The sequence below is a fragment of the Mustela lutreola genome, chromosome 12 (assembly GCF_030435805.1).
Source record: "Mustela lutreola isolate mMusLut2 chromosome 12, mMusLut2.pri, whole genome shotgun sequence".
Lineage (NCBI taxonomy): Eukaryota > Metazoa > Chordata > Mammalia > Carnivora > Mustelidae > Mustela > Mustela lutreola.
This window is the reverse complement of record NC_081301.1, coordinates 20908476-20921511: the sequence shown is the minus strand read 5'-3', so window position 1 is coordinate 20921511 and position 13036 is coordinate 20908476. Positions and strand designations below refer to the sequence as shown.

The window sequence follows — 13036 nt, the reverse complement described above, 5'->3', positions numbered from 1 at the left end:
ACCTACTTTTTAAATGCAATTTGTCGAATACTGCAAAAATCAAGATATAGAACCTTTCCACCATCTCCGAAAGTTCCCCGGTGCTCCTTTGTAGTCAATCCTCCCTCAAAAAACCCCACGTCTCAAACTAAACATATACCATATACTACCACCATACTTCTTGATTACGATAGCTTTAGAGCAATTCTTCTTAAAAATTTTTTTTATTTTTTCTAAGTAATCTTTATACCCAAAGTGGAGCTGGAACTCATAACCTTGAGATCAAAAGTCCCACGCTCTTCCAACCAAGCCAGCCAGAAGCCCCTTAATGGCCATTCTTGAAATCAGGTACTTATCTGGGAAAGAATTCAAGTAACAGTTTTGAGTCATCCAAAACATATATATCATGATTTCTCTCTGCATTTATTGAAGCCCCTTTAATTTCCCTTAACAACATTCTGTGGTTTTCAGTATAACAATCTTGCATATATTGCTTAACCTATATCCTACAACGTTAGTAATTTTTTAGAACTTTCTACATATACAGCTTTGTTCCTTACTTTCCAACATGTATGCCTTTTACTTCTTTTCTTTTTTAAAAATATTTTATTTATTTATTGGTCAGAGAGAGAGCACAAGCAGAGGGACCAGAAGGCAGAGAGAGAAGCAGACTCCCCTCTGAACAAGGAGCTGGATGTGGCACTCGATCCCAGGACCCTGGGATTATGACCTGAGCCAAAGGCAGACGCTCAACTGACTGAGCCACCCAGACGTCCCTGCCTTTTATTTTTTTTTTTTTTTTTTTTTTTTTTTTTTTTTTTAAAGATTTTATTTATTTATTTGAGAGAGAGACAGTGAGAGAGAACATGAGCGAGGAGAAGGTCAGAGGGAGAAGCAGACTCCCCATGGAGCTGGGAGCCTGATGTGGGACTCGATCCCGGGACTCCAGGATCATGACCTGAGCCGAAGGCAGTCGTCCAACCAACTGAGCCACCCAGGCGCCCCCGTCCCTGCCTTTTATTTCTTACTCTAGCTTTACTGAACTGGCTAGGACTTCGTGTACAAAGTTGAATAGAAATAATGAGACTGAACATACTTGCATCATTATGGATTTCAGAGGATATGATTCTCTTAACAACACTAAGTATGATGTAGTTTCATACCTTTATCAGGGTAAACAGGTTCCCTTCTATTCCTAGTGGCTGAGGGTCTTGTTTATCACAAATAAAAACTGAATTTCTCAAATAACACCTCAGGATATGTTAAGATGATCATAAAGTTTTTCTCTTTATTCCGTTAACAGAGTATGTTGGACTAATTTCAAAAGTTAAACCACTTTGTATTTTTGGAATAATTCTCACTCATTCATGATATATGATCTCTTCTCTACAGACATATAACTGAATTTAATTTAATGCCTTCTAAATATTATCTTTGGGTCCATTTTCATGAGGGATATTAATCTATAGTTTTCTTTTCCCTCCTGTATCAAGGGTAATACTAACTCCATAAAATATATTAGAAAGTATTCTTCTGAGTTTGTATAGCATTGGTATTATTACTTCCTAAAACAAAGCCATTAGGTCTTTAACTTTTTAATTCTCAATTTTTAAATAGGTATAGAGTTATTTGGGTTTTCTAGTCACTTTGCATCAGTTGTGGTACTTTGTATTTTTCAAAGAATTTGTCCACTTCTAAACTGAATGAATGCCTGTTCATCTTAATGGCTTAAAATTATTCATAATCTTTTCTTTATCTCTGTTTTAGCCTGTGTAGGATACTGTAACAAAATACAACAGACAGGGTGGTTTAACAATAGAAATTTAGTTTCTCACAGTTCTGGAGATTAGAAGCCCAAAATTAAGGTGCCAGCACGTCACTTTCTAATGAGGACTCTTTTCCTGGCTTTAGACAAGGTACCTTTTTCCGTGTCCTCACAGGGCAGAGCCAAGAGCAAGCTCTCTGGTATCTCTTTGTAAGGACACTAATCCCATCATGGGGGCTCCAACTCTTAAGGCCCCATCTCCACATACCATTACAGTGAGGACTGGGCCTTACACACAAGAATTTGAGAGGTATACATTCATTCATTCAGTCCATAACATTACCCTTTTAATGTATAGGCGCATTCTTGATGTTAGTAATTTCTCGCCTTTTTTGGTCTACCCAGAAGTTTATCAATTTTATTGACCTATAAAAAAAACCGACCATTGGTTTCATTATTTTTTTTCTACTGCTTGTTTTCTATGTCCTTAATCTATGCTGCTCATATTTAATATTTTCTTTCTTCTATTTATTTGGGACTCTTCTTTGCTATGCTTAGAAGCATAGATGATTCATTTTATACTTTTTTTTCTTTTCTAATATAAACATTTAAAGCTATATGTTTCCTTCTAAGAACAGTTCTAGCTGTACCCTTCAAAGTTTAGTAAATTGTATTTTGATTTTAATTCAATTCAAACTATTTTCTAATTTCCTTTGTGACATATTTGATCCATGGGTTAAGTATTACTCTTTTTTTAAGAAGTGATTAAGAAAATTTCCCCCATAAATTGAGGATTATACCCTTTTTTTAAAAAGAATTTTATTTATTTGACAGAGAGGGAGAAAGCACAAGCAGAGGGAGTGGGAGAGAGAGAAGCAGGCTTCCCACTGAGCAGGGAGCCCAATGCGGGACTCAATCCCAGGACCCTGGGATCATGACCTGAACCAAAGGCAGATGCTTAACCTATCTGAGCTACCCAGGCACCCCGAGGATTATACTTTTTTGATTTCTAATATAATTTTAATGAAGTAAGAGAACTAATTCTACATAATTTTAATGAATTCACTTTTATTGAGACTTGTTTTAGGATCCACATATAGCCTATCTTGGTGACATCTCATGTGAACTTAAAAAAATGTGTATTTTGATAATGTTAAAGAAAACGTTCCATTATCAATTAAAACAACCTAGCTGTTAGTGTTCAAAACCTCTATATTAGGGAATCTACAAACTTTTCTTAAAGGTGTACATAAGTAGTTTATGCTTTGTGAGCCATATAATCTCTGTTGCATCTATTTAACTCTACAGTGGTAGCATAAAAGCACCCATAGGTATGTAAATAAAGGAGAGTGCAGGGGTTCAACTAAAGTTTTATGTATAAACACTGAAATTTCAATTTCATATAAGCTTCATGTATCTCAGAATATTGTTCTTTATTTTTCTCACAACTTAAAAATGTAAAAATCAGTCTTAGGTCACAGGAAATATAAAAATAGACAAATAAGACAGATTTGGCCCACATGTCAGAGTCTGTCAACCCCTTGTTCTGTATCCTGATTTTCTATCAACTATGCTACCAATTACTGAGAGAAGTTTTGAAATCTCCAGCTATAACTGTGAATTTCTCTATTTCTTTTCTATTTAGTTCTATTAGCTTTCATTTTACATATTTTGAAGCTCTGTTATCATGTATATATAACACATATAAATTATATATAATATATAACATATATTACATATTAATTATAAATAAAATTATGTATTATAAATAAAATCATAATATATAATTATATATCATAAATAAGATGGCATGTGTTATAATTATATATTAATATATATTAAAATTACATATATTTTTCTTTATACACTTACCAAGAAATACAAATAAATATAATAAAACACAAAATGATAAATAATGAATAAAATGAAATACCAAAAAAAATGGTCTAAAGAAAGCCAGTTAACAAAGGAAGAAAAAGCAAAGAATAAATGGTACAAATAGAAAACAATGGCAAGATGGTAGACTTACAACCAACCATGTGAAATAATTTTATTAAGTGGAAATGGCAAAAGATTCCAAATAAAAGGCAGTTTATCAGTCTGATAAAAGCAAGACTCAATTATATGTTGTGTCGAAAAAATCCATTTTTTAAAAAACTTTTATATTTTGGGACGCTCAGTTGGTTAAACCTCTGCCTTTGGCTTAGGTCATGATCCCAGGGTACTGGGACTGAGGCCCACATCAGGGTCCTTGCTCAGCAGGTCCTTGCTTCTTCCACTTGTACTCTCTCTTTCTCTAACAAATTAATAAATAAAATATTTTTTAAAATAAAAATAAGAAAATATTTTAAGTAATCTTTACACCCAATGTGGGGCTTAAACTCACAACCCCAAAACAAAGACTCAAACATGCTCTATTGACTGAACCAGTCAAGTGCCCCAGAAGAAATTTATTTTAAACATAAAATTTCAGTTTCAAAATAAAAGGGATGGAAAAAGATAAATATGTAGACAGTAATCATAATAAAGTTGAGTAGCTATACTAATACCTGACAAAGCAGACTCCACAAAAAGGAATATTACCAGGGATGAAAAGACTTTTCATAATACAGGAATCAATTTATCAAGAAAAGATAATATGTTATACATAAATGAAACATACAAACATAAAATACAGTTGATCTCTGCTTTTTAACTGGAATCTTTACACTCTTTGTTTACTTTTGTTTAAGTAATTGCTCTGGGGATAAATCATCAGTATGTATCTTTAACTCCCACAGTCTACCTTCAAATGATAACATCTAGGTACAATGTAAGAACTTTTCTAAGTATATATTCATTTCCCTCATCAAAACCTTTCTGTTACTGTCATATATTTTACTTTTCACATATGCCATAGCTCCCCAAATATATTACTATTATCTTGCTTTAGTCAATTTTTTTCTTTTTACATCATGTTTTATACACTTACTGTATCTTTTTTTTTTTAAGATTTTATCTATTCAGTTGCTGGTGGGGAGAGAGAAGAAGAGAGAGCACAAGCTGGGGGAGAAGGAGAGGGAGAAGCAGACTCCCCACTGAGCAGAGAGCCCGATGCTGGACCCTGGGGGTCATGAGCGGAGCCGAAGGCAGACACCTAACCAACTGAGCCACTCAGGTGCCCCAACACTTCATGTATCCTGTAGTCCTTTCCATAGAGAGCACTCTATACATTTGTCCCTTTCTTTCTTTTTACTGCAGTAAAATCATATAGCAAAATTCACTATCCTAACCATTTCAAATGGAGAATTCAGTGGTATTAAGCACATTCATAATATGCAACTATCATCACGCTCCATTTCAGTAACTTTTTATCACGTAAAACTGAAATCTTATTCTCATTAAACAGTAACTCCCTATTTCCCTCTTCTTCCAGTCCCTGGCAATCTATTCTACTCCCCATCCCTATGACTTTGATTACTCTCACTTCCTCTTGTGCATATTCTACAGCTATTTCCTTTGTAGTTACCATGGGGACTACTATACTTAATATCCTTAAATTGTAACACTCTGGGACGCCTGAGTGGCTCAGTTGGTTAAGCAGCTGCCTTCGGCTCGGGTCATGATCCCAGTGTCCTGGGATCGAGTCCCACATCAGGCTCCTTGCTCGGCGGGGAGCCTGCTTCTCCCTCTGCCTCTGCCTGCCATTCTGTCTGCCTGTGCTCGCTCTCTCCCCTTTCTCTCTCTGATAAATAAAATCTTTAAAAAAAAAAAAAAAATTGTAACACTCTAATCTGAATTTATGCCAGTGTATCTTCAGTAATATGCAAAAACTCTGTTCCTTTACACTCTATCCCCACCCTTTCCTGTTGCTGATGTCACAGTATTATAACTTTATATCCCTGTACCCCAAAACAAGAACTAAAAATTCTTTTAAATGCATTAGTCTCCCAAAATACATGCGAAAAAATGTAGTGCTACAAACAAGTCACACACTAGCTTTTAGATTAATAACTTTTAAAAATGCCATTCTCTTGTGAAAGACCTGTACTTTGAAAACTATAAAATGCTGATTCAAGAAATGAAGGGAACATAAAGATATGGAAAGACACTCCATGCTCACAGACTGGAAGACCAAATACTGTTAAAATGTCTATACTACCCAAAGCAATCTACACATGTAATTCAATCCCTACCAAAACACCAACAGCAGTTTTCACAGAACTAGAAAAAATAATCCTAAAATTTGGTATGGAATCACCAAATACCCCAAACAGCCAAAGCAATCTTGAAGAAGAAACGTGAAGCTGGAAACATCACAAATTCCAGACTTAAAGTTATATTACAAAGCTGTAGTAATGAAAACACTGTGGTACTGACACAAAAACAAACACACAAATCAGTGGAACAGAAGAGAAAACCTAGAAATAAACCCATGACCATATGGACAATTAATCTTTGACAAAGCAGAAAAGAATTCCAATGGGAAAAAAACAGTCTCTTTAACAAGTAGTGTTGGGAGAACTGGTCAGCAACATGCAAAAGGATGAAACTGGACCACTTTCTTTCACCATACCAAAAGTAAAATAAAAATGGATTAAAGACCTATATGTGAGGCCTGAAACCATGAAAATCCTCAAAGAGAGCACAGACAGTAACTTCTTTGATTATCACCTGTAGCAACTTGTTTCTAGATATATCTACCAAGGCATGGAAAGCAAAAGAAAAAATAAACCATTGGTACTACAGCAAAATTAAGCTTCTGCACAGCAAAGTAAACAATCAACAAAACTAACAGACAACCTACAGAGAAGATTATCTGCAAATGACACATCCAATAAAGGGTTAGTATCCAAAATACATAAAGAACTTAGAAAACTCCAACACCCCAAAAAACGAATAATGCAATTAAAAAATGAGTACAAGACATGAACAGGCATTTCTTCCAAGAAAGACATGCAGATGGCCAACAGACAAATGAAAAGATACTCATCATCACTTACCATCAGGGAAATGCAAATCAAAACTACAATGAGATATCACCTTACGCCTGTCAGAATGGCTAAAATCAGGAACACAAGAAATAATGGGTGTTGGTGAGGATGTGCAGAAAAAGGAACCCTTGTGCACTGCTGGTGGGATATCATATAGTATTTGTCATTCTCTATTTTGCTTAACATAATACTCTTTAGCTCCATCCATGTCATTGCAAATGGCAAGATTTTGTTCTTTTTTATGGCTGAATATTCCATTCTATGTATGTGTGTGTGTATGTTTATACAGACATACACACCATATCTTTTTTAAGACTTTATTTAAGAGAGGGAGAGGGAGAGTGCATGAGCAGGTAGAGGGGGCAGAGTGAGAATGGGGAGGGGCAGAGAGAGAGAGGGAGAGGGAGAAGCAGATTTTCATTGAGCAGGGAGCCCCATATGGAGCTCAATCCCAAGAATCTGGGATTATGACCTGAGCCAAAGGCAGATGCTTCACTAACCAAGCCACCCAGGTGCCCCTTAGGATTTTATTTTTACTGGAGCTTGAACTCACAACCCCAAAATCAGATTCCATTGATCGAGACAGCCAGGCATCCATCTTTTTTTTTTTTTTTAAATCTGTAACTGGACTTTAGAGTCAAGTATGTCACACACAAATGATTTTTTAAAAATCTAATTTATTGGGGCACCTGGGTGGCTCAGTGAGTTAAGTCTCTGTATTTGGCTCAGGTCATGGTCTTAGGGTTCTGGGATCAAGCCCCACATCGGGCTCTCTGCTCAGCAGGGAGCCTGCTTCTCCCCTTTAAAAAAAAAAAAAAATCTAATTTATTTAAACTAGAACACAAAGACATTTTTGAAGGACAGTTTTGCCAAAAACAGGGCTCTCAGTTGACAGTTTAATTCTTTTAGCACTTTAAATATATTGGACCACTGCTTTCTGATCCCCAAAGTTCCTGATGAGAAACATGCTCACATTCTTATTGAGGATCACTTATATGTGATAAGTTGATTCTTCCTTTTGGCTTTCAAGATTTATGGAAAGTTTGATTATAATGTATCTCATGTGAGTCTTCTTGAGTTCATCTTACCAGAGTTCAGCTTCTTGGATGTTTATACTCAAACTTTTCATCAAATTTGGGGCTGTGTGTGGTAGAATACCTGTCTGGCACAGTCAATGGAGCATGCAACTCTTGAGCTCCGGGTTGTAAGTTCAAGCCCCATGTTGGTTACAGAGATTACTTAAAAATGCAATCTTTATTGGGGTGCCTGGACGATTCAGTCAGTTAAGCATTCAACTCTTCGTTCTGACTCAAGCATAAGTCATGGGATTGGGCCGTGTGTCAGGCTCTGCACTGAGTGGGGAGTATGCTTGAAGGTTCTATCCCTCCACCCCTCCACCCACTGAGCATGCACTCTCCCTCTCTCTCTAAAATAAATAAATCTTAAGGGGCGCCTGGATGGCTCAGTCGTTAAGTGTCTGCCTTCAGCACAGGTCATGATCCCAGAGTCCTGGGATTGAGGCCTGCATCGGGCTTCCTGCAGAGCAGGAAGCCTGCATCTCCCTCTTCCACTCCTGCTGCTTGTGCCCCCCTCTCTCGCTGTGTCTCTGTCAAATAAATAGATAAAATCTTAAAAAAAAACACTTTAAAGTAAAATCTTTAGGGGCACCTGGGTGGCTCAGTGGATTAAAGCCTCTGCCTTGGGCTCAGGTCATGATCTCAGGGTCCTGGGATCAAGCCCCACATCGGGCTCTCTGCTCGGCGGGGAGCCTGCTTCCTCCTCTCTCTCTGCCTGCCTCTCTGCCTACTTATAATCTCTGTCTGTCAAATAAATAAATAAAATCTTAAAAAAAAATAAAATAAAAAGAGTTGCTAACTTTTAAAGTAAAATCTTTATTAAAAAATAATTGGGGGCTGTGGTAACTTTAGAAATCAGATTCTTCCCCTTCCTTGGGGTCTTCTAGTTTTTGTTATGGTTTTTCTTCTTTTGACAGTTGTAAGCTATTTCTGTACCGAGAACCGGCCTTCGGTTTATATAAATTTAAAGTCTTATCTGGTTTCTTTTGAGCCTTTTTCCCTGGCATGTATTATCACTTTCTAATTTTCCCTATAGAAGCAGTTGTTTTTTTAATGTCTTAGTCTCTAATACCTCATTCCCAAAACGGGTGAAAGGGAAATATGAAAGGAACAAGTGCCAGTTCTCTGAATTAACTAGAAGTCACTGGAGGAAGGGGGAGTTTGCTACAACAGAAGGAGATGCAAAGACAATGGCTGCCTGCCTCTGTCTGCCAACTATGTGCTCAGAAGAAGCAATTAACAATCAGAACATAGATCCCTGAGAGTTAAGAGGACAATATCCTTTCTACCTATGCTGGCTCCCTCAAGCTATTTGTAAGCTGCTCTTGGAACATGTAGGTAGCTCCCTGCCATGTGATTTAAGAGCAGAGGATGGGAGGTGCCTGGGTGGCTCAGCCGGTTAAATGTCTATCTTCAGCTCAGGTCAGGACAGCCCCCATCAGGCTTCCTGTTCAGCAGGGAGCCTACTTCTGCTTCTCCCTCTTTCCCCCACCCCACTCTTCGCTCCCCCCTCCCCACTCCATGCCATCCCCCTCCCCCATTCATGTTTTCTCCTACCTCTCTCTCAAATAAATAAGTAAAATCTTAAAAAAAAAAAATAAAAAATAAAAAAAAGGCAGACAATGGGTAGCTGCTACAGTGCTAAACCTGAAATTGATCAAAATTAAACACAATTTACCTTCTAAGTCTTCCTCTGGAACAACTTGCAAGCTTTCAATAGACTCCAGAGTTCCAAATTACAGAAAGAGTCTGGTAGTGCAATTGTTGTCTAGGCAGGGGAGTCAGATTCCTGGTGCTTCTTACTCCACTTATTCCCAGAATCCTCTTTCAATTATCTTAAATTAACAAAATAAACAACAACAAAAAAAAAAAAAAAAAAAAAAGGAGGGAGACGTCATATCCACTCTGTGGATATTTACCATTTTGTACAAACTCAAATTTCCACCTGTATCATTTTCAAGTCTGAAGAATTTCCTTTAACAGACATCTAACAGACATGTAACAGACATCTGTTACTGAAAAATGCTCTCAGCTCTTGTCTGCCTCAAAGAAAGTTTGATTTTAACTTCATTTTTGAAACTTTAGAGGGACATAGATGATTGTACTTATTTCCAGACTTTAAAGATGTTACTCCATTGTCTTCTGGCTTACAGTTCAGACAAAAAATTCTGTATCATTCTTACCTTGGTTCTACTTAATAAAATGGAACTTTTTCCCCTCTGGGTACTTTTAAGATTTGTTTTGCATTCCTGGTTTTCAAGAATTTTATTATGATGAGCCTTGGTGTAGTTTTCACTATATTTATCGGCTTGGGGTCCATTGAACTTCTTAGTTATGTGGATTTATAATTTCTACCATATTTGGAATTATTTTCAATCACTATTTCTTCAGGTTTATGTTTCCCTGCCTCCACCTTCCTTTCTGGGACCTGATTCACACATATGTTTGGACCACCTGATTTTTTTCCTATAGTTTACTGAACACTGTTCATTTCTTCCTCAATCTTTTTTGGTCTGTGTGCTTTAGTTTCTACTGCTGTCTTTTTTGTTGTTGTTTTAAGTCATCTCTCCACCCAACGTGGGGCTGCAACTAACAACCAAGAGATCAAGAGTTATGTGCTCTATGACCTAAGCCAGCCAGGCACCCTTCTACTGCTGTCTTTGAACTGACTGCTCACTTATTCTGCAGAACATATGTGCTATTAATGCCACACCATGTGTTTTTTAGACATATTATTATCTTTAGAAGTCTCATTTTTCTCCTTATTATGCTAACAGTTTCCTTTAAATCCTTAAATATGCTTTTAATAACCATTCCAAACTCCAAATCTGCTAATTTCATTATCTCTGTCCTTTCATGGGTCTCTTTCTTTTTTAAGGTTTTATTTATTTATTTGGGAGGGGAAGAGAGAAAGAGTGCAAGCACGCACATGCATGCACAAGAGCAGAAGGAGACACAGAGAGGAGGGAGAGGAACAGAGAAAGATCCCAAGACAACTCCACTCTGAGTGTGGAGCCCAATATGAGGTTCACTCTCCTGATCCTGTAAGACCATGATCTGGACCGAAACCAAGAGCTGGACACTCAGCTGACTGAGCCACCCAGGTGCCCCATCTAGTTTTCTCTCTGTTGATTGATTTTCCTCCTGGTTATAGGTCACAGTTTTGTGGTTCTCTCCATGTTTGGCAATTTTTGATTGAATAGTCAACAATGTGAGCACTAGAATTTGTTTTATTCCTTTAATGTGCCAGAGTTTTTTCTGGGAAAAAAGGTAGTTTCAGATTAGGCAATTGTTTTGGAACTTGTTTTGAAGCTGTGTTAGAGTGGGTTTAGCCTTTATGCTAGAACTGGTGTACCATTACTGGTAAGGCATGTGTAGCTTACTATTTGGCAACAGATTCAAAGGGAGACGTCTGGAGCACTTTACTCACAGAGCTCCCTCCTGTCCCACACATTGCTTCCATAGCTCCCAGATGCCTCAGCCTTCCCAAGCATGGATCTCTGCCTCTTCAACTGAGCAATTCTGCCATGTTTGCCGGGGTTCCCCCCAACCTTAAATAGAGCCCAGAAAAAATGCCAAGGTGATCACAGGGCTCACCTCATTTGTTGACTTTTATCTGAAATCACAATCCTGCATATAATAATAATATATTTCAAATAATGGCTGCTTAAAAGAAAAAAAAATCACTGCTCATGTAAAAAGTCCAACTGTAGAAATTTCCAAATCCAGAATGGTAACATATAAAGTTACCAGTGACTCGGGCTCTACTTGTCTTTCTGTTAGGGTGCAGCCCTCATCTGCATCATGTAAGATGGAAGATGAAACTCCTGCAGGATGTAGGATAAAAGAGGAAAAAGTGCATCCATGTGGAAATGTTCCAGAAATATCTATCTCCTGTTAACTTCTACTTGTATCTCATTAGCCAGGACTTAATCACATGACCACACCTAGCTATAAGGAAGACTGAAACAAGGCTGTTTAATTTGAGAAGCAACACACCCAGATAAAAATTAGCGTTGTCACTAAAGAAAACCAAAAAGTATTTGGGTACACAATAGTCTCTGTCATAATTCCTAACATTAAATTTAAAAAGAGAAGTATACAACTCATGAAGAAATGTGTAAAACTTTTTCATAAGTATCAAAGGACATAAAATAAGACCTATAAACATGAGATCACAGGTCAGGTTCCCAGAAGGAAAGGCACAACAACTGTGCTTATCATCAATTCCATTTGATGTCTTGCAGTAAAACCACAATTGTGTAATTCTGAATTAATTTAACTTGGGAAGTTTCTTCTCCATGTGTAAAGTAACAGGTGTTAACAATGTTAACCCCAGGGGCACCTGGGTGGCCCAGTGGGTTGGGGACCTCTGCATTCGGCTCAGGTCATGATCCCAGGTCACAATCTTTAAAATAAACAAATAAATAAATAATGTTAACCCCATCAATAGAACTTTGCCAAAAGCTAAATTATATCAGTTTTATCATCATCTGCTGACAATGAAAAATCAGTTATTACCTAAAAATGACTGAATGTTGAATCATTTCAGTGGAATCAAAATAAAGCTTTTGGGAAATCACTCTATCAAAAGTGAAATACCTCGGGCGCCTGGGTGGCTCAGTGGGTTAAGCCGCTGCCTTCGGCTCAGGTCATGATCTCGGGGTCCTGGGATCGAGTCCCGCATCAGGCTGTCTGCTCAGCAGGAGCCTGCTTCCTCCTCTCTCTCTCTCTGCCTGCCTCTCTGCCTACTCGTGATCTCTGTCAAATAAATAAATAAAATCTTAAAAAAAAAAAAAAAAGTGAAATACCTAATACTAATGGAAATTTAGTTTTTATTTATTTATTTATTTATTTTTAAAGATTTTATTTATTTGACAGAGAGAGATCACAAGTAGGCAGAGAGGTAGGCAGAGAGAGGAAGGGAAGCAGGCTCCCCGCTGAACAGAGAGGCCGATGCAGGGCTTGATCCCCAGACCCTGGGATCATAACCTGAGCGGAAGGCAGAGGCTTTAACCCACTGAGCCACCCAGGTGCCCTGAAAATTGAGTTTTAAAAGTTCTATATTAAAAGGGCACCAGGGTGGCTCAGTATGTTAAGCATCTGACTTGATTTCAGCTCAGGTCATGATGTCAGTGTTGTGAGATTACAGTGTTACGAGATTGCATGTCCAGCATGGAGCCTGCTTAGGATTGTTTCTCTCCCTTCCGTCTGTCCCTCCTTCCTCCCTCTCAAAAGCAAAG

General features: G+C 37.6%; 1 protein-coding gene across 9 annotated transcripts in view; it reads right to left on the bottom strand.

Moving 5' to 3' along the window:
- Window positions 1-13036, bottom strand: part of PTBP3 (polypyrimidine tract binding protein 3) — a 140342-nt gene that overhangs the window by 84586 nt on the left and 42720 nt on the right. The window contains exon 3 of one of the 9 annotated variants that reach the window (XM_059143263.1): window positions 9472-9628. The exons of the other annotated variants lie outside the window; for them this stretch is intronic. The gene's annotated coding sequence lies outside the window, so the exon portion shown is untranslated. The remainder of the gene's footprint in view (window positions 1-9471; window positions 9629-13036) is intronic. 9 annotated transcript variants of the gene reach the window in all.